The 24410-nt window shown below is 39.6% G+C and overlaps 1 long non-coding RNA gene across 1 annotated transcript in view; it reads right to left on the minus strand.

The window, feature by feature from the left end:
- Window positions 1-24410, minus strand: part of LOC118154814 (uncharacterized) — a 50176-nt gene that overhangs the window by 19362 nt on the left and 6404 nt on the right. The window contains exon 2 of the long non-coding RNA XR_004745075.3: window positions 1389-1474. This is a non-coding gene — a long non-coding RNA (uncharacterized LOC118154814). The remainder of the gene's footprint in view (window positions 1-1388; window positions 1475-24410) is intronic.

Genomic DNA, 24410 nt, shown 5'->3' on the forward strand with positions numbered 1-24410 from the left:
TCAGCATACAAATAGTTTACACAGGGGTATATTTCTCCAGCGCAATCTTGGAAATTCAAAGTGGATAACCTGGGGTGCTTTAAAAAAAAGAATTGTGGCAGGGCATGGTGTCTCATGCCTGTAATCCCAGCACTTTAGGAGGCCAAGGTGGGCAGATCACGAGGTCAGGAGATGAAGACCATCCTGGCCATGGTGAAACCCCATCTCTATTAAAATATAAACAATTAGCTGGGTATGGTGATGAACAGCTGTAGTCCCAGCTACTCAGGAGACTGAGGCAGGAGAATAGCTTGAACCTTGGAGATGGAGGTTGCAGTGAGCTGAGATCGTGCCACTGCACTATAGCCTAGCCTGGCATTCCAGATTTTTTAACCCTCCCCAGGCGATTCTAATGAGCAGCTAAGGTCACTGCTTTGGCTGAAGAACTTTTCACCCAAAAACTGACACCAAACCAAACTCTCTCTACCCCACAAAGCACTAACATCAGAAGTCCTTTCTAACAAAAACTCAGCCTTTTTTGTTCTCCAGTGAGTTTAAGGGGACATTTTCCTGGAAAAAGCTACTCATTAATTTAAGTTGCGATTAGGATTTTAAAGTCTTTCTGTGGAGCAATTTCTTAGAGGAGAAAATACAATGGAGCATCAGTACAGAGAAAGGAGGCTGGAAACAGCACGTGTTTTCATTTCTCACCATCTTTTATTCTCCAGAGTTATTAGCAAACTCAGAACTCAATTTTATACTCAGCTGCCATAGCTGTGTCTTCAACCAGAATTTCTTGATAGTTTTCTCTTTGCCTCTTTCTTAACTTCTTGATGATTTACTTTTTTCTTGCGACAATTGGCTTTGGGTTTATCTTAGCTCTTCTTTTGTTGTGGAACCATAAAAATTGTTTTTGGAAGAGAATAGAAATTAAATAAATGAGTAAAATATGCCACCATTTTGCTGAAACCTTGCCTTGAATTATTTTATAAAAATATAAAAATTCGGGCCGGTCATGGTAGCTCACGCCTATAATCCCAGCACTTTGACAGGCCCAGACAGGTGGATTCCTGAGGTTAGGAGTTCAAGACCAGCCTGGCTAATATGGTGAAACCCCGTCTCTACTAAAAATACAAAAATTAGCTGGGCGTGGTGATGCATGCCTGTAGTCCCAGCTACTCAGAAGGCTAAGGCAGGAGAATTGCTTGAACCCAAGAGGTAGAGGTTGCAGTGAGCCAAGACCATACCACTGCACTCCAGCCTGGGCAACAGAGTGAGACTCTGAACAATTAAAATTAATAAATAAAAATTCTACTCATCACTACTAATGCAGACTCTCAAATGTAGTCATAATGCCTGCGGTAATAATAATAAAAAGCAAGCAAAAGTCATCATTTTTGAGTACTTACCCTGTGTCAGACATCATTCGGAGGGGTTCGCATGTATTAACTCAATTCATCTTCATAACAACACTGTAAGCTCGATCAGTTTCATTCTACAGATGAGGAAATAGAGGTATTAACTGTCCCAATTTCCAGTAGTTAGAAAGTAAACAAGTTAGAAGTGTAGACTTGCCAGAAAAAATATATAGAATACCCAATTTAATTTTAGTTTTATACAAGCAATGGATAGTATGTTAGTATGTTTTAAATATTCAAATTGAATATTTTAATATTCAAATTAAAAATATAAATTTTTTAGTATAAGTGTGTCCCATGTAATTTTGGGGACATAGTTACAGCCATATATATATATATATATATAGTTTATCTGAAATTTACATTTAACTGGGTGTCCTGCACTTTTAATTGCTAACTGTGGCAACCCTAGTTAGGAGCCAAAGCCAGCCTAAGTCCAGAACATGTGCTGCTCCCATTATGACCGTCAGAAAAATGTTGACCGTTTCTGCCTTTAGGAATGATGGCCAACTCCATGATTCCAGAAATTTGGGAACAGGAGACATGGCTGCCATGTGCAAAGGCCATGCTGACCACCAGCCTCTTTCCCTTTCTGTCCCCAAGGGGATCACTTAGTCTATCTGCAGGCTCAGCCTTGCTACCAGTTTTTAACCTAAAGCAGCGACTTTGGCCCAGCTGTTAGCAACACTGAAGAGTTCAGAACATCTTCTTGCAGTCGACTCAGACTTCAGGATAGCTTTCAGGACTTACACGATGTCCTGGATCTGAGAAGCGGTCTCTCATTTTCTCTTCCATCATCCGTTCATGGTGGGTCCCCAGCATCTCAAAAGCTGAACTTTGGCCTTGACTGCTGTTATGAGTGGCCACTTAGGTAAAATGACTAGTGCATCTGCCCCCTCCAAGGCTGGCATCCTGCTTTGTTTTCGTCAGACCTTCTCCCAAGGACTGCAGCCCTGCCTCCAAATCTTAGCCCAAAAGTGTTACTACCTGTTGATAATCTTCCCTGAGGCTGATGCACTTCTCCTTTAAGTTTGGATAACATTTACTCCAGATTCCTCCTTGCTGAGTTATCATTACTTATCAGGACACCCCCATTCTTCATCTTAAATTTCTGTCTATCATCAATTGCATCTGAGACTTGGCCTGCTGGACAGAACCTTCCTGTGTAAGCCTGCCCTTATTATTCTTCCCCTGCCAGCTCCTAGCCTATCCCAATGGCTGGTTTGAGCTCTAGGTCTTGGTGCTCCCCACCTGCGCTCTCCAGCTGCAAGCAACCAGCCAGTTGGCCTTGGCTGCCTCCCAAGACAGGACAACATGAACAGTCTCTTCCCCCTGGCACCTTCCTAACACCTGGCTTCATCACTTTTTAGTAGGGTTTGAATTCACTGTTCTGTGGACTTGGACCCCTGTCTGAAAGTTTAAACTACTTGGCAGTTCATGGGGGTCGTGGCAAGAGGAATACACAAAAGCTTTGTTTATATCCAAAGAAAAAGAACTAAATAGTACCCAATAAACCCTGAAGTAAATATTAGGAGAGGGAAAACTATCCAAATTCGAGAAGTACAGGAAACTTGGGTTTATTTTTTAAAAACAAATCATGCCAGACAACCTAATTAGCATTTTGATGGTGTTATGACATGACTAGTTAATGTAGCAGTTGGTGGTAATATCCTGGATCTTTCTTTTAATGAATCATTTGATAGCATCTCATGAAATTTTTACTCACTGTTATCACTGTGTAGTTTGTTGCAATTTGCTCAATGCCTCTTAATAAACATACAGACAAACAAGTCTTCTGCCCAAGGGAGCTTACCATCAACAAGAAAAGTCAAGCAGAGAAGGGGTTTCCACAGGAAGGAAATAAAACCTCTTACTACCAACACAGCCTGCTCTAAATTACCAAGTGCACTGGCCGCATCATCCGTCATCTTCACAAACACTTATTAAATGCTAATCCGCACGTGGTGATGTGGAAGGATCTTGCTCAAGGGAGTGAAGCAGAAACAGTCCATGCTCTCTGCAGAAATTGACAATCTAGGGAGCCAGAGAAGAGACTGGGTTGCACCTTTCTTCTCCTGTTTCCTGGTGGCTCACTGAGTTAGTGCTGCTTTTGCCTGGGAAATACTAAGTCATTGTGTCCTTGGGGCTTGCTTTTGCCCCCATGCTTGGGAAATACTAAGTCATTGTGTCCTTGGGGCTTGCTTTTGCCTGGGAAATACTAAGTCACTGTGTCCTTGGGGCTTGCTTTTGCCCCCATGCTTGGGAAATACTAAGTCATTGTGTCCTTGGGGTTTGCTTTTGCCCCCATGCTTGGGAATACGGGAGTTGACCTTTTCAGCTTCTGAACATTTTCTCCCTAAAACAAATTAGGTTTACTTTTTGATTGTTTGTCAAATCTGAAGTCCTTCCATATATAACTTGGTCTCCTTTTAAAGAGCTTTCATTTTGGATTCTTACTTAATTTTTAACACATGTTCAAGTGTGCTCTGCTCATCTTTCAAGAGCAGATTTCAAAAGCAAGTTTATAGTAAAGTATCCTATTTCAGATGGTGCATTAAATCTTGATGTAATTTACTTGTGCTTCTGAGTAGACACGTGCATAAGCCTCTGTGTGAGCCCCTCCATCATTAATTGCATATATATAACGTATAATATGAATATGTAAAATAATAATCAGGATTTATTGGGTATTCCCAAAGTTTTATGTACTGTGCTAATAAACTCAACTTCTCTTAGAGGAAAGGTAAGATGTTTTATCAACATTTTATATGTAAGAAGATGAAGCCACGGAGAACAGCCACACAGTAAGCTATGAAAGTGGTCTTTGAACCAATAGTCTAATTCCAGACCTATGGTCATAACCATTACACTGATTGAAATTTTATTTTGAAAGTTTCTATTTATAAAACATGCCCAGGAGATTCTGATGTACAGCCAGTTTGAGGATCAATGATATATAGAATGCTTTTCCCTCATTTAAGACAGACTATGGCGGACTTCTAGAATAGACATGAGTTAAAGTGCCTCTGTGGGACCCTGCAGATGTGGCTGCCATAATCTCACCGTGCACCACTGCTGCTGCTCCTGGACTAGGTTCCACCTCCCTGAAATCTCCCTGGACCCTTGTGCTCAGACTGATGACTTTCACCTTGAGAACACAGGTCCTTCCCCTTCCTGGTATCCCTCTCACTATCCATCGGCAATACTTTTCCAAAGAATTCTCAAACACAACACAATTTACTTTTCTGTGCTAGTGAAGATTTATGAGGGCACAGAGTGTATACTGGCAGGCAATTACGGCCCACTTGAAAATGCCTTTGCAGAAAGCTGAAATCTGATAAGGAAGCAGGGTGAGATTCTCAGAGGGAGCAGGCCTCCTGTTCTGCTTTTTCCATGTTCAAATCACCACAATTTGGGAATGCAATATTTTTTAACTTGCACAGATTGAGTTTTGTGCTGCTGCAATAGATGAAACACTTAAATATTTTTCCAGAGCACACATAGCATTAGACCTTGTGCATGCTGGATTGGACAGGACAGGTCCAGTGTTCCCCAGCCAGACTGCCCATCTGAGAAGTCAAGCCCACAGCTCTAAGGAAACGTGTTAAAAACAAATAAGTCACCATGCTTTTCACTACATGACATCACAATCCTTGTGACAAGACGATTAGACCGAGATCATCACCTGACCCAAGGCAGCCATTTATAGGATGTCTGGTTGTATTTGTCTGTTCTCACGCTACTAAATACATACCAGAAACTGGGTAATTTATAAAGGAAAGTCGTTTAATTGGCTCACAGTTCAGCATGGCTGGGAGGCTCGGGAAACTTACAATCATGGCAGAAGGAGAAGTAAAGACGTTCTTCTTCACATGGTGGCAGCAAGAAGAGTGCAGCGCAAAAGAGGGAAAAGCCCCTTATAAAACCATCTGATTTCACGAGAACTCACTATCAGGAGAACAGAATGTAGAAAACTGCCCCATGATCCAATTTTCTCCACCTGGTCCCTCCCATGACCCATGGGATTATGGGAACTACAATTCAAGATGAGATTTGAGTAGGGACACAGCCAAACCGTACCACCAGTGATCCATGAAACAGCTGCACTTGAGAATTCCACCCAACAGGGTGCCTTGTACTGTGTAATTGTTAATGAACCTCACTAATCCTCCCTGTGCCAGAGAATTTGAACCTGAAAAACAGTAGAAAACAGAAGTGTAAATGCAAATACAGCCAGGAAGTAAAAGTCAGGAGGAGAGAGCAGTGCTGAGTACATGAGTTGGTAGAAACAAAAATAATAAAAGCTGTTACCACCATGGTTTAGTCTCAAAAAATGGAGGCCTCAGATGCTTGTTGCTAAAATAGGAACTAGAGAGCCAGAGCCACAGTAAAACCATTCACAGCCCTTCTGTCAGGCTGGCTTTGAGCAAGGAAGGGTCCTGCCAGTGGTTTAATGCTCTGTTGCTGCCATCTTCAAATTCTTCAGAAGACCAAGGGGCCCCACATTTGCATTTTGCATGGGGTCCGGCAATTATGCAGCTGGCCCTGCTACTTGATGTCTTTTTAAAATAATTATATAAGTTCTTTTCTGTTGACAGGGCCTTACTGTGTTGCCCAAGCTGGTCTCAAACTCCCAACCTCAAGTGATTTTCCTGCCTTGGCCTCCCAAAGGCAAAAGTGCTAGAATTGCAGGTATGAGCCACCACACCTGGCCATTGCTGTCTTTGAAAAGCCTAGCCTTTTGGTAACTGAGATGGTTTTCTTTCTTTCCTAGTGGACTACACAAGCTTTGTGAATCCTGAAACTTATATAATCATGAGAGCCCCCTTAAAGTAAAAAGTTACAAAATTATGACGATAAAAATAGGTTTGAAGTGAATATTTTCCTAAATTGAATAAATAAATCCTAAAAAACACCACCAACTAGAAGATCTAGAAACGGATGTATTTCTGTAATACGTGCCTCGCATTTTTGCATTCTCTTTGCGTTTTTATACGTCAATGATTTTGTAACTATTTTCTCAGTCTTTAGCATAGTTGGTCAACTTTTTTCTTTTCTTTTTAGATTGAGTTTCACTCTGTCTCCAGTCTGGAGTGCAGTGGTGTGATCTCCACTCACTGTAACCTCCGCCTCCTGGTTCAAGCGATTCTTCTGCCACAGCCTCCTGAGTAGCTGAGACTACAGGCATGTGCCACCACACCCGGCTATTTTCTGCATTTTTAATAGAGACGGGGTTTTATCACATTGGCCAGGCTGGTCTTGAACTCCTGACCTCGTGATCTGCCCACCTTGGCCTCCCAAAGGGCTGGAATTACAGGAGAAGTCACTGCACCCAGCTGCTCAATTTTTTAAAATTGAGAACTAGGGAGTTTCATTTTGTTTCACAACTTGATATTGGTAATATCATGTAGCTTTTCAGAATTGTCAAATTTGGAAAACTCATTTTATTTATATGTGAGTTCAGCACATTTCAGGATTATTTGTATAAGGACTTGCCTTAAATGCCCCTTGAAACAGAAAAGTCATTAACCAGTTTGTCTCTGATGTCTTACATTGCAGTACCAGGTAAGTTCTCAAAGGCAGCACCCAGGTGAATATTTCTGGAACCCATTTTGACCAGCATTAACTTAACACTATCTAAAAGTGACAGATAACCCAACCATATGTTCTACTTATCCTAAACCAAATGTATACCCTGCCCAGTTTCTCCTTAGTTGAATCTCAAAAATACCTGTACCTATTCCAGTTCCACCTAATAATGGGGAAGTATAATTTAGAAGTTGGACTAAAAGAGATGGTTTTCCTGAATGAAGTTAAAATATCTTAATTTTTGCCCATTTTGCAAAATCCTGTAATTACATTGCTAGGGCCACTTCATGCAAGGGAGGGGGCCCTAAAGCTAAGCTTCCTGAGCTTTTAAGCACACTTAGAAGATACCTAAGTAAAGATACCAAATCATCTTTGTTCTTGCAACCTGAAAGAACCCAGCACACACCCATCCAATGCTGATTTGCCGGCTTTTCAAACAACGTTCAAAAACATCGCAGGCTGAGTTCATGTGGTCCTCTAACTACCAGGGGCGGTGGACAGAGAAGGCTTTAAGGAAGAGAGGGTTATTACGACCTCTTAGTCTGGACAACTCTTTCCAGCTACACCAGCAGAACCTTTTCCTGGACCAGCTTTCATCTGTTTTTTTTTTTTTTTCCTCAAGCCCGTTCTAAACTAAACTACTCTCTACACAGCACCTAAAAAAATAATACTTCTAGGTTGTGAAGAATCCAAGATTTCCTGTCCTGCAGTTTTACTGCATGAAAGGATCTCTCTTTCTTTATTTCATTTTAATTATCCAGACACCAGTGTACTTTGTTTATCATGACCTTGTTTTTACAGCTTAAGCTATCATCCTTTAACTCACGTACACAATGCACCAGCAATACTCTCTACTCCAGATCACTAAATAGGGGAAATTTTCTCTATCTCCAAAACTCCACCACACCTTTTCATTCTTGGAACTTGGTTTAAATGTGGTTTTCCTTTAATATCATAGATCTGAACTAGGAGAAGAGTAGCAAACCTGTCTCAGTTTCATCCAGATCAAACTTTGATGAACCAATATGTGTGAAAGTTCTTCACAAAATATGCTGTTCGTAATAGAAATTCAATAACTGCTTATACTTTTTTTGTTTTGCTTCTCTGATTCAAAGGTGTACAACATGCATGGGAAAATTAACATTTTAAATGTCTTCTAAAGTTTTTCTTGAAAAATATATGACTCAACTTTCACCTATAAGACTGAATGGAGTCCAAAAATACTCATTGTCTTTTAAAAAAATTTTTCTCTAAGTTATTTCAAAGCATAATTCTTAATTCTAAAATGTACAAGGTAGTCTTAAATTAAGTTAATTGCTAGAATCAGTTGAAATATTTCACAATCTCTTCTAACTGTATTATGCTATGCTGGTTTAAAAGCAGTTAATAGTTCTATAAAATAATGTATTAGCAGTCAAAAATATGAATCAATGATATTACTCTAATATCATTTTAGAAGCAACCAGAATGGTGGAATTAATAACATCCTATTATTTTATTATTGTGTAAGAATTTATAGTGATGCTGACACCACACTAGGACTAATTCTCTCTTTTATTGGATTTATTAGACAATGGATGACAGGGCCTTCTCCAATGTCCCTGGGGAACTCCACAATGACCCAGGCAAGGTCACTTTCTTAACACTCATCCAGAAGCTCATCATTCTTTTGTCTTTTCAAGTTCACACAGAGTTCATGCATGCAAATACCTGTCTAAACCGGAGGTCAACCAATCAACAAGGTGGTATTGGAACACTTAAACACTTAAAACCCAACTTGAATTTGATAAGTCATATATAACAGGCTTTCCATCAGCAACTAGCTTTGACAGGGTGATCTATCTTTAGATTGATGCTTTGAAACATTGACCAAAACAAATGTTGTCTGGCTGTCCTCTGAATTTGCAGGCCGAAGGTGTGAGGGGAGAAGACTTCGATTGATGATAAATTGAAGAAAGAATTTCATTCAATGTTTCTTTATCAGCATGAGAGTTTGGGGAAGTTCTGGGTCCACATAGGTTGAAAAGCTCATCCTAATCAGCTTATATTGTGAGGTAGAATGTATGATTCGATCTGCTATTGCTATCTGGATCTATAATGCCTGCTTGTGGGCTAAGCATTGATTTAAAAAGCTGCTCATCCCAGTTACCCATTCACTTAAATGATATTTGCCAAGCACCTGATATACGCTAATCATGGTTCTAGATATCAAGGAGCCAACATGGAACAAGGGATCATTCTCCTTAAGATCATAATTCAGTCTTTCTCATCCACTTATAAGGCCCTGCCTTAGCTAGAGATAGCATGAAGAAAGTTCTGTTGCTGTCTTTTTTTGGGGCCCTTGGTTCTAACTTTAGAGAGAGCCTTTTTTGTTTTGGTTTTGTTTAAGTTTAGGCCATTTATATTGAAAGCTTCTCTTCATTTTCAAGAATATAGCAATGGCCAAAAAAAAAATCATTGTAATACTCTACATATTTAATAAAGTTTTATTCAATGAAGAGAATAAAATTGTGTATCATTTGGCTATAATAAAATTTCAGATCCAAGAGAAGAGATATCGAAATTACTATATTCAGCTCTACCAACGTATGCTCTTTCTTTTCACTTTGTATTGTATTCTACATTGATAGCTCTCAGGAAAATATTCTTGTGTATTCCCAAGAGACAAGAGAAGTGAACATAAAATAATAACACAATGAAGCTAGAAGAGACCTTGTGAATCACTGAAGCTCTTGATTTACATGGGAGAAAATGGCCTCGTCTTCCACTATTTTCATTCCTAGAACACTGAAGTTTTTCAATGGCAGAAGCCATATGTCTTTGTTCATCTCTGTTTCTCAGCCTGCAGGAGGAATCCTATGGTGCCAGTGAAACTGATGTGACCTTCTCAAGTTTATACAGTGAGTTATCAGCAGATCCAGAACTAAGACATGCTTCTAATCCATGGTCTTGGTTTTTTTCTACAATACTACATGAAGGAGTGTGTGGGAGGAGAAAGTCTCATAAATTGAAAAGAAAAGGCTTTGAATAGTTTTCTTTAAGCCAAATTAATAAAAATTAATGAGCACTTTTGCCCCAGAGCCTGTGCCACCCACATGAGCCCATTACTGGTCTTCAGCTACTTAACATGAGCAGCTTTTGTTTTAATGGAAGAAGAGGAAAGTAAATCAACATTTATTGAGCACCTGCTATATGCCAGGAAGTTATCAAATACTATCTCATCTATAGCCACATAATTTGTAGAATTATACCTTCTAATTTGTTTTCCTTTCATGTTTACTTGTGAAACTCTTTTTAAGTAGTAATAAAGGGAAAAAAGAAATTGGAACAAGAGAGTTTGCAAGATTCAACATCTCCTGGTAGCTTACAGAAGTGATAACAGCCTGATAACCTGATAGAGGATTAGGTGAAAGATGGTAGAGCTAGAAATAGGTGGAGATAGGGAACTTGCCTAGGTGCACAAGACCCCAGGTAATCCATGAGACACAGCCTCTCAAGCTTCACCTGACTTACAGGCTTTAAGCAAATAATAGGAAATCTGGAAGTAATTGTTAATAGTGTCAGTTAAGTGTTAAATCAGTCTGCAATTTTGTGATTCTCTTGGCTTTTCCTTACTGTTTCTCACTTTATGATTTCAATATGGTTGCTCAAGAGCTTAATGTCTCAACTTGTACAGAAAGAAAGTAAGAAGGGGTTCCTTACACCTTATATAAAAATTAACTCAACATGAATTAAAGACTTAAACATAAGACCTAGAACGATAAAAACCCTAGAAGAAAACCTAGGCAATCCCATTCAGGATATAGGCATAGGCAAAGACTAAAACACCAAAAGCAATGGCAACAAAAGCCAAAATTGACAAATGGGATCTCATTAAACTAAAGAGCTTCTGTACAGGAAAAAAACTATCATCAGAGTAAACAGGCAACCTACAGAATGGGAGAAAATTTTTTAATATACCCATCTGACAAAGGGCTAATATCCAGAATCTACAAAGAACATAAACAAATTTATAAGAAAAAAAACAACCCTGGCCGGGAGCGGTGGATCAAGCCTGTAATCCCAGCACTTTGGGAGGCCGAGGCGGATGGATCATGAGGTCAAGAGATCAAGACCATCCTAGTCAACATGGTGAAACCCCATCTCTACTAAAATACAAAAAATCAGCTGGGCATGGTGGTGCATGCCTGTAATCCCAGCTACTCAGGAGGCTGAGGCAGGAGAATTGCCTGAACCCAGGAGGCGGAGGTTGCAGTGAGCCAAGATCTCGCCATTGCATTCCAGCCTGGGTAACAAGAGCGAAACTCCATCTCAAAAAAAAAAAAAAAGAAAGAAAGAAAAAGAAAAAGAAAACAACCTCATCAAAAAGTCAGCAAAGATATGAACCAACACTTCTCAAAAGAAGACACTTATACAGCCAACAAGTTCATCATCACTGGTCATTAGAAAAATGCAAATCAAAACCACAATGAGCTACCATCTCACTTCAGTTAAAATGACAACCATTAAAAAGTCAGGAAACAACAGATGCTGGAGAGGATGTGGGGAAATAGGAATGCTTTTACACTGCTGGTGGGAGTGTAAATTAGTTCAACCATTGTGGAAGACAGTGTGGTGATTCCTCAAGGATCTAGAACCAGAAATGCCATTTGACCCAGCAATCCCATTACTGATTATATACTCAACGGATTATAAATCATTCTACTATAAAGATGCATGCACATGTATGTTTATTACAGCACTATTTACAATAGCAAAGACTTGGAACCAATCCAAATGCCCATCAATGACACTATGGAATACTATGCAGCCATAAAAAAGGATGAGTTCATGTCCTTTGCAGGGACATGGATGAAGATGGAAATCATCATTCTCAGCAAACTAACACAGGAACAGAAAACTAAACACTGCACGGTCTCACTCATAAGTGGGAGTTGAACAATGAGAACACATGGACACAGGGAGGGGAATATCACACACCTGGGCCTCTCAGTGGGTAGGGGACTAGGGGAGGAATAGCATTATGAGAAATATCTAATGTAGATGATGGGTTGATGGGTGCAGCATCACCATGGCACGTATATAACTATGTAACAAACCTGCATGTTCCGCACATCTATCCAAGAACTTAAAGCGTAATTTAAAAAAAGAAGAAGAGAAGAAAGAAAGTAGGAAGGGGAAATGACAGCCACTTGTATGCTTTTTATCAGGATATGAAAATTCTATAATAGGTTTTTCTTATATCTCATTGGTCAGAACAATGTCATATGATCACATTTGTCTACATGGGAAGCAGAAAAGATGAATACGCTATAGTGCAAGATGAAGAGTGACAAGGACATTGGGAATAACTACTGGGGAAGCAGCATCTGCTTAGGCTTCTAGAAGTAAATTGAGGCTGGTGACCTTTAAAAAGACTGTAAGTCTTTTAAGGGAAACATTTGTAATTTCCTGGTGGCTGTGTCCTCAGAATTAAGTGGGAGTCAAATAAATGAAGCATCAGTCATTGGATGAATGAATGGAACCTGAAACTGGGGAAAGGGCAACACGGATGCTTGAGAGAAACTGGGCTTCCAAGAGGAGGAAAACGGAGTTGAGGGCCGACAATACCAGTGGGAGGTGCTCAGAGTAGAGAGCAGAGTGGAAAGCTCCTTCCTCAAGTTCCATTGTGACACCGTTTTTCTAGGTCACCAATTTTCTGTGCCTTCAGAAACCAGCCCTGGCTTACACCAAAAGCAACAAAGCAACAAATGTTAGCATCTGAAAACACGTGTTCTGCATCCCTTTCCCAGTGAAATCTGAATTGCTCTTATTAGGTAAGCTGAAGAACCAGTTAGCAATTGTCAAAAGCCTGAAGACACTTTTTGGATGTCATTGTTCCTTCTCTTCCCCCTCCCCAGCCCACATACCAAGTAATTATGTGTACACTTAAAAAAAAAAAAAAAAAATCTTGGTTCTTTTTTCTGACTATATAGAAATGTGCTTAATTGGGCCTTTGTCATTCAGGGAGAGTGAACAGATGGAGGAAGAAAAAATATTAACTAAGATTTCCCACCTCATTGATTGAGCCATCACAAAGGAGATTTAAAAACTTGAGATTTCTTATCATGCTTTAGAATATGATTATGTAAGCCACCAAGCAGTTTCAAGAAATCTTTAGACAAAGCCATTTAATTATCCTTGTAATCAGCATGACCCGTATCTCCAGCTTGGGGAACAAAGAGAATATATCTTTTGCTTTTTTCCTCAAAATGTATTTGTTCACTCCACCCTCTCCCACAGCCCAAGTCTAGTATTGCTCTATGAGCCTCTGTTCACTACTTGAATAACTAAGAGTCAGATGGTTACTTATTTAGTCCAAAGGGTTCAGTCTTCTCTCTAAATGCTTCCTGGACAGAAGGTTAAGTTGTCCCAAAAGTCGACAAGTGAGTGATTCTCAATTTTTTTTTTTAATCAACTAATACTAAGAAATCATTTTGTGCTGTGCACCTTGATATTTTCTATTATATATTTGATTCTTACCTACTAAAATGACTGTACCATGCTACTCATTGCACTTGGGGGAAGGGGTTGTGATTTTCAGTTGCTGTCATATGGGTGTTGCTATTGACAGCCAATCCAATGCCTCTCTGTCAACTGCTGCAATGACACTATCTGTGACTTCAGAATATGCACTGACCATAGTTGTGCCCCATCCTTTGGACTTTCACAGTGAGAGTTCTTTGAGTGCATTGTCTCAGAAACATGAATACCATGCTGTGGTAGTAATGGAAATAAGCACGGTGGGCACCACAGTGGGTGCATTGTGGGCAACCTTTGTGCATGACCCAGCCTTCATCACGCACTAGGGAAAATGTCAGCCATTCCCTCACACACGTTAAACTTGGGCATTAGGTCAAAACTAACATTCCAGGCTCATTCTTCTTTCCCGATCAGTTTCCCCTCTGGGGTAACCATAGGAGCCCTTTTAGGATGGCTACAAAGCAGAATAACATTGAGCCTCTTAGGAATTCCAATATTCCTTGTGTTTACATAGAAAAAGGAGGTTGCTCAAGATCCTAAAATAAGAATCTGCTTTATTTATGGTTTCTACCTGAACAGAAAAAGAAGTAGTAACTTTTTTTTTTTTGAGAAGGAGTTTCGCTCTTGTTACCCAGGCTGGAGTGCAATGGCACGATCTCAGCTCACCGCAACCTCCGCCTCCTGAGTTCAGGCAATTCTCCTGCCTCAGCCTCCTGAGTAGCTGGGATTACAGGCATGCGCCACCGTGCCCAGCTAATTTTTTGTATTTTTAGTAGAAACGGGGTTTCACCATGTTGACCAGGATGATCTCAATCTCTTGACCTCGTGATCCACCCGCCTCGGCCTCCCAAAGTGCTGGATTACAGGCGTGAGCCACCGTGCCCGGCCAGACACATTTTATATTGCAACTTCACTTGTTTAAAATAATAACTGGCTGGGCACAGTGGCTCACGCCTGTAATCCCTGCACTTTGGGAGGCCGAGGCGGGTGGATCACGAGGTTAGGCGTTTGAAACCAGTCTGGCCAACATAGTGAAACCCTGTCTCTACTAAAAATACAAAAAATTAGCCAGGTGTGGTGGTGTGCACCTGTAATCCCAGCTACCCAGATACTGAGGAGGCTGAGGAAGGAGAATCAGGTGAACCTAGAAGACAAAGGTTGTGGTGAGTCGAGATCGCGCCATTGCGCACGGGTGACAATGTGAGACTCTGTCTCAAAAAAAAAGAAGAAGAACAACAACAACAATGATATTTCACCAAACTAAGCCCTGTTACATTTTACTATGGAGAACTAAAAGGAAAAGTATCAAGATTCACATCTGGCTTTATTGAATAAGCTAGGTCACCCTGGTTCAGTTGCTTCATCTTTCCACACGGCTGTTTCTCCACATCTCAGACAGAGGTCATATATCTTCACTGCCTAACTTCCACAATTATTATGAGACTGTTGAGCTATTAGAGGTAGGGCTAGAAAAAATTTTAAAAATTATCCTGATACAAGTAAATGACCATGAATGCAACTTTAAGGCTGTCTAAGGAAATTTTCCCACTGAAAAAGTGAAATGAACATGAAAGAGGCCATGTTTCTAAGAACATACTTTGCTTAAAGTCAAAAATCACCTTCCTAGCCATGCAAACTCCAAGGGTTTCATTATTATAACTTTTTTTCCTGGAATCAAAATTGCCTTCTCTGTTCACCCTTGAAGCCACTTCAATAAAAGCTCTTCCTAGTGGGCAGTCAGCGGAAGTCATTTGTTTGATGTATATATTTAATTTTGTGTACATTTTGTGCCTCATCTGCAAATCCCACTTCCAATATTTATCTCAAGATCCTCTACAGGACTCCTGATGTCGACTCTTTCCTTCCAAGAAAAAGGAACTAATGAACCCACAGAGAGTTTTGTAAAAACAGGGATAAATAGTAAATAAAAATCAAGGTCAAGGTAAAGGGTTTGTGTCATCTTGTTGCCTTTAAACCTGAATTGTAAGGCCAAGGCAAAATAATGTACTGATTTTTCTTTCCTCACTGATGACTTTGTTGCTGGATTGGATATATAACATATTAGCTTTGAAAGAATGAATGTTTTAGAACAAATTTTCTCTAAATCATTTTTCAAGGCTTCCTGTTACTTTATCTAAAGCTGCTTTCCATTAATAATTTCTCAGTACAAAGCATCTAGACACACAGACACCATAATTAGGGGGATTTCAATTACCTATGTGAGGAGGCAGGTAATTGACAACCTAATTAGTCTCATTTCAATTACCATTTTTCTCTTCATTAGAGCAGTTAGTTGGAGAGTAGAGAAAGTTTGTAAAATATTCCAAGACCATGCATTTTCAAGCTAGATTTACAAAAGATTAAGGCTGGACTTTTCCAAGACCAAGGGAGCATACAAGACAGGAAGAAAAGGGCCAAGACAGCTGCTGTGCACAAGAGCCAGACAAGCATATTAGAAGCTCATCAGGCAAAAATGTGACTCCAAATCCTGGGGTAGAAGCTGGCAGATTCTTCAGCTAGGACTAATTCATTGTCCAAAGGAGAGGTTATTTGAAACATGCGTTATTTAGTGAGTTAATAATCACTCTCATTTATTGTTTGCTATGTGTCAAATACCACGTAAGCATCTGATGTGTAGTATTCTCTTGTTTTATAATCGCTTCAACTCTCCGATGTTGTAATTGTCATCTCTACTTTACAAATAAGGAAAAGGAATGAGACAGGGAGAATGTACAATCTCTACACCCAGATATTTTGACCCTGGGTCCCATCTCTCAAACTCTGTGTTTATTTCTTGATTTGTGGAAGAAAACATGGTTTTGGATTTTAGCAGACCTAGGGGCAAATCCCAACTCCTCCACCTGAGCTGTTCCAGTCTCAGCAAGTATCTGAGTTCTCTAACCCTCAATTTCTTCATCTATACATTAATCATTGTACTTTTGTCTTCTTGTGAGAATTAAGGAAGCTGATGTTTATAAAGTACTAATCAGGGTTCCTGGAACAACAACAAAAATCACAGCCAAAATACTATGTTCTCCCTCACCCTCCTGAATAAAATAACAGCTGCCTTTTTCTTGCTACTAAATATATGCAGTATACATATTAAGTAGATATGTATATAAATATGTATGCATATAGAAAATTAAAAGTACCTAAAGAACAAAATCAAAATGCCAAAGCCAGTAGTTTTAACCCAAGAATAGCCCAAACTTGTATCATCTCCTCTCTGAGCCCTATAGCTCTGTTGGGTACAGCTTGTGCCCAATCACCCAGTGCCCTAAGCATCCCTCTTCCATGTAGCATGATGGTCAGTTTCATTTGTATTTCTCTCCTTCTTTTCCCCTTCCTATTATGCCCTCCCTGAATCTTCCAAGACAACTTAAAACACAAAGAAAAGGCCGGGCGCGGTGGCCCAAGCCTGTAATCCCAGCACTTTGGGAGGCCGAGGCAGGTGGATCACGAGGTCAAGAGATCGAGACCATCCTGGTCAACATGGTGAAACCCGTCTCTACTCAAAATACAAAAAATTGACTGGGCATGGTGGCGCGTGCCTGTAATCCCAGCTACTCAGGAGGCTGAGGCAGGAGAATTGCCTGAACCCAGGAGGCGTAAGTTGCAGTGAGCCGAGATCGTGCCATTGCACTCCAGCCTGGGTAACAAGAGCAAAACTCCGTCTCAAGAAAGAAAAAAAAAAAAACAACACACATACACAAAGAGAAGTTGACACTGAAAAAGGTAATAGATTTACTCAATATGTATGACTGTCAGGAACATATTAGTTTATTTCTGGGAAACTTTAATGGCTTAATTCAAAAGTCATCAGGGCCCCTGTGTATCAATTATAAGAAGATAGTCCTAAAAATAGGGAAATGAGGTCATCAAGCTTCTGGGCCAGTGCTGAACAACAGAAATATAATGCAAGCCACAAACACGAGCCATGTATATAATTTCAAAATTTCTAGAAGTCACATTTAAAGAAATAGTATAAAAAGGTAAAATCATTTTTAAACATATTTTATTTTATTTAACACAGAATAACCCCAAATCATCATTTCAATGTGTAGTGGATACAAACATTATTATTGAGATACTGTGTTTTGCATTTTGGGAGAGAGACCAAGTCTTTGAAATTAGTCATTTTACACATCAGCATGACCCAACTTGGAGTAGCCCATGTCAAGTGCTCCATAGTCAGCCAAAGCTGGTGGCTACACACTGGACAGCACAGGTCTAGATTTCTCATGAATCATACTCCTTCTACAGTCAGTCAGAGCCAACGGAAGATTCCATATCCATCCCAATGATAGGGTGAGCCTATCCTCTGCCACAAAGGATAGAATTTCAGCTGCAGTGCAAGTGAGCCAGTCTTCAAAACAACAATGAACATCTCTCCAAGTTTGTTGCCTTTACAATGCTTTGTCATGGTTTATTTTATGTGATCCCCACAGCAAATCCACATTTTATCATTCCCCTTTTATAGTGTAAATTTCCACTGATTACTGATGGGTTTAAATACCATATTCTAGTGATATGATTTTGGACAGGTTGCTTAACCTCTCTGAGGTCCCCTTTTCATGCCTGCATAATAATTATTCTTGGTATGGATGGTGCCTGCAAATATTAGAGGGAATGTATATAAAGTGTCATAGGATAAATTCTCCAAGAGGATAGTAAACATTCAAAATGTATAGACTCCAAGTCACATATTCATTGCCTCAGATCATGCGGTCTGCATAAACAGGTAGATCCAAAAGATTTCACCCAAAAAAGAGAAGCCACCCAGCATCTGGCAGAATAGTTTCTCATCTAGACGATGCTTTGATGCTTTAGCCAATATTTTCTAAAAGTCCTTCATTCTCAAACTCTCTACATAGATCCTGGCTTACCTTTGTAAAGATTCTCCAGTGTGGATAACTTGGGATGTGGCATATGGGTCTTTTGGGGAGACTCACTTTGATATGAACATGATGGGCATGGTGAGTGTTTGCATCTCTTCCCTTGCCACTGGATACCCGACTTTGACCCAAAGTCTAGAGTCCTGAGTGCCTTGATGGGGCATTTGCCCCAAAATTGGAACTCAGTGCCTCTAGAGTGAATCAGAACTCAAATGTGTCTAGAAATCGGAATTCTCCAGAGCACTGGTCATCTCAGAACAAGGGATTACCAAGATGACACTGAATAAGTGGCAAAACTCTGGGCTTAAAATACTGGCACTCTTCATAGGACCCTATTCAGGTACCTGCTTATTTTAACTACATGTGAGTCTTGTTCTGATTGTAATAAAAACTCTGGCCCCAGGCTCAACTCCTTTGGATTTCACTAGAAATAAAAATTGTACCTTTGATATTTATTTGGTGCATATTGTTCACACACTTCCATTTCTGAATTTTGACAGTCTTATTACTCCCACATGCAGAAAAAGAGGCCAAAGTAGATTTTAACTGTTTTATTTGTAATTCTAAAATGTTACAGTATTTATGATAATGGACTCATCATGGGTGGCAGTGGAATCTGAGTTCTAGGGGTAGCTATAATACAAGTAGATTTTCAATAATGGGGGAGCTAGTAGAAGAGGTTGGAGCACAGATAAAGTCAAGGTTCAAAGTGGGCAAGATTGGGGATAAGGGACCCATAGAATATGCAGGAAGTCAGAAATTCAGGTTCTCAAGATGGAGGTGAAATAATATTGACTTTCCTCCGTCTCTGATGACTTCTAGTCACTTTGGCTCTTTCTGATGCTACTATGGCTTTTGAGATGCTCCTGTTTTCAATAAACTTTACTTGTAAGGACCATAACCATTCTTTACCAGGCTAGTCTTGGAATGACAGTATGTATTAGAAGTTGTTTACTGTACCTAGCACCCCTGGGAAACCATTGTTTCAGTTAGTGTATTTCTTTGGCCATGTAGATTCTGGAGGATAATCTTAGGGTATCTTAGGGTTGGGATAGCTGGAGAGCTCTGATCACCTTTTTGACCAAGACAGGATACAGCTACTTGCTGTCTCCATGCAGAGGTTTGAAGTTGGCTAATATCAAGCTGTGACCTTGACTACGGCCGACTTCCTAAGCTTTCAAAGGATCAGCGTGGGTCTTCAACTACTGACCATGACTCAAGCTAAGACCATCTACTGCTGAACTAGTACAGTTCCTCTCTCAAGTACAGTCCTGGAACTCTTACCTAGCGAGCATGAGATTTCCAGTGTGCTTTTTAGAATATGCTGTATATTATTTTAAAAAAGTGATCGAGCTGGAGACTTTCTTCCCTTTTAGAAACACTTCAAAAGGAGAGGAACAAAAAGAACAAATCTATTCCCACCAACAAAAAGACAATGTTCAGTTAACCTTGTTCCTTCAAATGCCCACGGTTTCTTTGGTTCACCAACTGTCATAAATTTGCTCCCTCCTAGCACAAAAGCGTTCTTTGAGGTTGAGAGGTTGAGCTTTATCTGCCTCCAGGGATATAGGGTTGCTCTCCTCTGCAGCCGAGGACCCTGGACTACTGTTGCTGGCCTCTTTTTAGATGGACTGGGTATTCTAATGAGTGAGCTGCAAAATCAGTTCCGAGCTCTCCAGAAGACAGATGAGGCTGCCTTGTCTTCTCCAATGTCAACTGCATCTGTCCATTACAAATCAAAGTAAAACCAACACCTAAGCAAATCAATCCATCCCTAGAACTTCTGTCAAACATTAACTCCCAAAGCAAGGGAAAGAACAGTAAGGAGAGGTGACCCACATTTTTCTGTTTCCCTTTAGGTAAAGAAAAACAGTTCCCTGTTTGCATCCTGTTAAAATTATTTTCAGGTGGTGAATTCTTTCTACTACTTGTTATAACTAGGCTATTGGTGAAGATCAACTTTGGGTTAAGATTCAGCATTTCAAAGGCACACTGGGAATGGACTGTTGTAAGAAATATTCAAGTTAAAATATGCAGTTTCCTAGGTAGAATTTTGTACCATTGGGTGTCTTATTGCCAGGAGATTTATATTCTCCACTATATTTTTTTAAATTCAATTACAAGAAATCTATAAGACTATAGAATCTGCAGTTGGAAAAAAAAAGTCCTATTGGGAATGTAAACAGAAGCAAAGCTATGGTGCTTCTAGAAGCTCTATTTTAAAATCTGTGTTACTGAAAGTCATAGAAACAGAAAAAAAAAAAAATATATATATATATGCAAACCATTAAGAAAGGGCAAGAACTATTCACTTGCTATTCCCAGTAGGGACTGGAAGATATTTGAAAATTGAAATATTGGGATGCCTTGATTTGGGCTATACTCTCCTACTAATGTCATTAATAAACTAGATCCATTGAGCTGAACACTTAAACTGTGTTTAACATTTCCCAATCAATACATTTAAGGCACAGTCATAGCTGCCAACCATGAAATAGGTTAGATTGTTCTGTTTTGAGCACTAAAACAACAGGAACTAAACATATGCAATCAACAGAGTTATTTTGGCCATTTTATCAACCATGTGACTCCCCAGTTGTTTTGCAATTGCTAATTATCACAACTGAAAGAAGACTAAAATCCCCATAGAACAGTTGCTTCCAAACTGCATGCAGGCAAAGTTCAATTTTTCTGTACCTGCTTCTGTAAAGCATAAGGCATGCAGCATTTCCCTTCTCTGGAAGAGTGCCTTCTCATTACACATTCTAACAAAACTTCTCAGGACTTGCCAGGGCTTTGTCTAATCTTCCCCTTATTATATAGGAACATTTATATCAGTAAGACAAAGATGATTAAATCTTTTCTGCTTTTCTTTATGTTTGAGTAATAAGCATCTGTGTTATTTTTCTCATTTCTATGTTTTGAGTCTCTTGCTTCAAGGTCCCTTTGTAAACTTGGGGTTTGGCCAGCTCCTCTGCTAGATTCCAGGTGTTAGGGGATGCAAAATCATTTCTCCCTGCCTATTGTTGCACAGAGATCCTGACAGCTGGAACCTGGAGGGCAGTGTCATTTTTATTGGATGATTGGATAGATTTTCAGTCTGGACTGATATTCACTAGAGTATTTAACTAATTTCAAAGGTAAGAATGAGAATGATGGTGTTTGGCTAGCTGAGTCACTATAGAATTGTCTGGGATGAATAACTTTCTAAAATGAAATGACACCAGAAACTTCTCCTGTCCAATCAGAATAGACAGCAAGACATCAAGGCGGTCCAAACCACCATAGTTTATTTAGTACATGCACGCAGATGAGGATGACTCAGGCACTCTCCCTCAGCACATTGATTGACTCTATAAACTAGGCTCTGCTTTGAGAGGCCATTTTAATCAGAAATAAGAATTATCCTTAGAAGATTGAGAAATGAGACAACTTAGAAGACTGAGACTGAAGTGAGAAGGAGTAAATGTGTCATTTTAAACAATGTAAAAATATTCAGGTAACAACAGTGGTAACAAATCTCCATGATTATATTATACACAATCAATTCTATAAACTACAAAGACATCAATGAAAAGAAAATCAAGTAAAGCTCCATAAACATACAGCTATCTGTGTTGATGAGAAATTCACCAGTTCTATTTTCTTATAAACAAACTTTCATCTACAATTCCACCCTGTGGTATTTGCCTTAATACAAGCAGTTATAAACATTTGGAGATCTTGCATCCATAGTTAATATGCTTGCCTATCAAGCTAGACCTTAGCATATTAGGAGTTCCGATAATTCCTGCAGTTAAAGAAACTTTGTTTTCCTTGATATCACTCAATTTCTAAATGTATTCAAATTAGAAACACTTTGTATTTTTTTTTTAGTTACACCTTTTAAAAAATAGCAGTTATAAAGCACCATTTTAGAAACATGACATCTAATGCCTACTCTACACCAAGCTCTGAGCTCTGTGCTGGCATGTGAGGTTACACAAAATAGACAAAGTTCCTACCCTCATGGGTTTTACATTCCAGCAGCAAGAGACAGGGAACAAAACTACAAGCAAGTCATTTTAAGGTGGTGGTAAGTGCTGTGACCACCACAAAGTGAAATGAGGAGTGAAGGCGGAGTAGAGCAGTGGAGACAAATGTGAATCTCAGGAAGGACCTTTCTAAGGAAGTCACCTGCCATCAAACAGACGTTTTGGCTACCTATATAGGTTACCTTATATCACCTACCTAAAACAGACAAACCAAAATGTTCCAGACACATTTTCAAAAACAAAGTCGAATTATGGCTGCAAAGCCCTGAGATTCCAAGAAGGATAAAAAATTGTTATATATGAAGGAAATCCAGGTGCCAGCAGCCCAGTAATGTAAGGAAACCTGTGTTCTAAGTTTGTAGAAAGTATTCAAAGTTAAGTTTCCTGAAATCTGAATGTCTCCTTTCCTGAAGGCTTTATATGAAATGACTTTTCTTCTTACACCTACCCACATGCTTTTGAGTTCGGAGGAATTCTAATTCCCTCGTGATTTTTAAATCACTTATAGTCTAGATGGCATCATTTAAGGTTCGGATAGTCTTCCATTGCATCAGTTCTGTGTATCACCCCTGCTTTTATAACTAGTTTATAAGCCCTCCTACAGATGTCCCTGCTATATCTCATAGCAGGATCAGCAAAATTTTCCATAAATGATCAAATAGTAAATATTTAGGTTTTGTGGGCTACATATGGTTTTTGCTATTCTTCTTCTTTTTTATTTAAATGCTTTAAAGATGTAAAAATTATTCTTAGTTTGCAGGCCACACAAAAACAGTCTATGGACAGTATTTGGCCCATGGGCCATAGTATTCTAACCACTAGGTAGAGCACAAATCACATAGCAAATGTGTAACAGCTATGTGTTTATTGAGAGCATGTACATTTTCTAGAGTAATCTCCATGTCGGTTTTCTAAGAATTGAGGCTTGCTTAGTCAAAGATTCAGCAGTCACACACTCAAAGTCACTGCTATACACACACACACACACACACATATTTACACACTCACACACCTACCACAGAGAAATCATTCTTATGAAACAGATGGCACAGTGATAATCAGCCATGTATCAGCTTGGATGCTCTTTAGACATACCCATATTGGCCAGGCACAGTGGCTCATGCCTGTAATCCCAAAATTTTGGGAGGCAGAGGCAGGAGGATCACTTGAGCCCAAAAGTTCAAGACCAGCTTAAGCAGAATAATGAGACATCAACTCAGGAGGCTGAGGTGGAAGCATCACTTGAGTGTGGAAGGTTGAGGCTGCAATGAGCTATGATGATGCTACTGTACTCTAGCCTGGGAAACAGAGCAAGACCCTGTCTGAAAAAAATAAAAAATAAAAAATACCCATGCTCAGGCCACACTATAGATTAATTGAATCAGAATATCTGGATTGGTGCTCAGATTTTTAAAAGTACTTTTTAAAGCCTTCCAAGGGATTCTATTTTGCAGCTTAGTTAAGAACCAATGTTTTAATAGCAAAAATTTGGAACCAACCCAAATGCCTGTCAATGACAGGCTGAAAGAAAATGTGGCACATGTGCCCCATGGAATATCATGCGGCCATAAAAAAGAATGATTTCATATCCTTTGCAGGGACATGGAAGAAGCTGGAAGCCATCATTCTCAGCAAACTGAAATGATGAGGAATAGAAAGCCAAACACTGCATGATCTCACTTATAAGTGGGATTTGAACAATAAGAACACGTGGACACAGGGAGGGGAACATCACATACCAGGGCCTATCAGGGGGATAAGGGGCAAGGGAAGGGAGATCATTAGAACAAATAAATAATGCATGTGGGGCTTAAAACCTAGATGATGGATACAGCAAACCACCATGGCACATGTATACCTAAGTTAACAATCCTGCATATTCTGCACATGTATCTCGGAACTTAAAGTATAATTAATGAATAAAAATAAAAGCCCCAATTGGTGGCATGCCCCAGAATTTCTGATTTAGTGGC

This window comes from Callithrix jacchus, chromosome 6, assembly GCF_049354715.1.
Source record: "Callithrix jacchus isolate 240 chromosome 6, calJac240_pri, whole genome shotgun sequence".
In the NCBI taxonomy this organism is placed as follows: domain Eukaryota; kingdom Metazoa; phylum Chordata; class Mammalia; order Primates; family Cebidae; genus Callithrix; species Callithrix jacchus.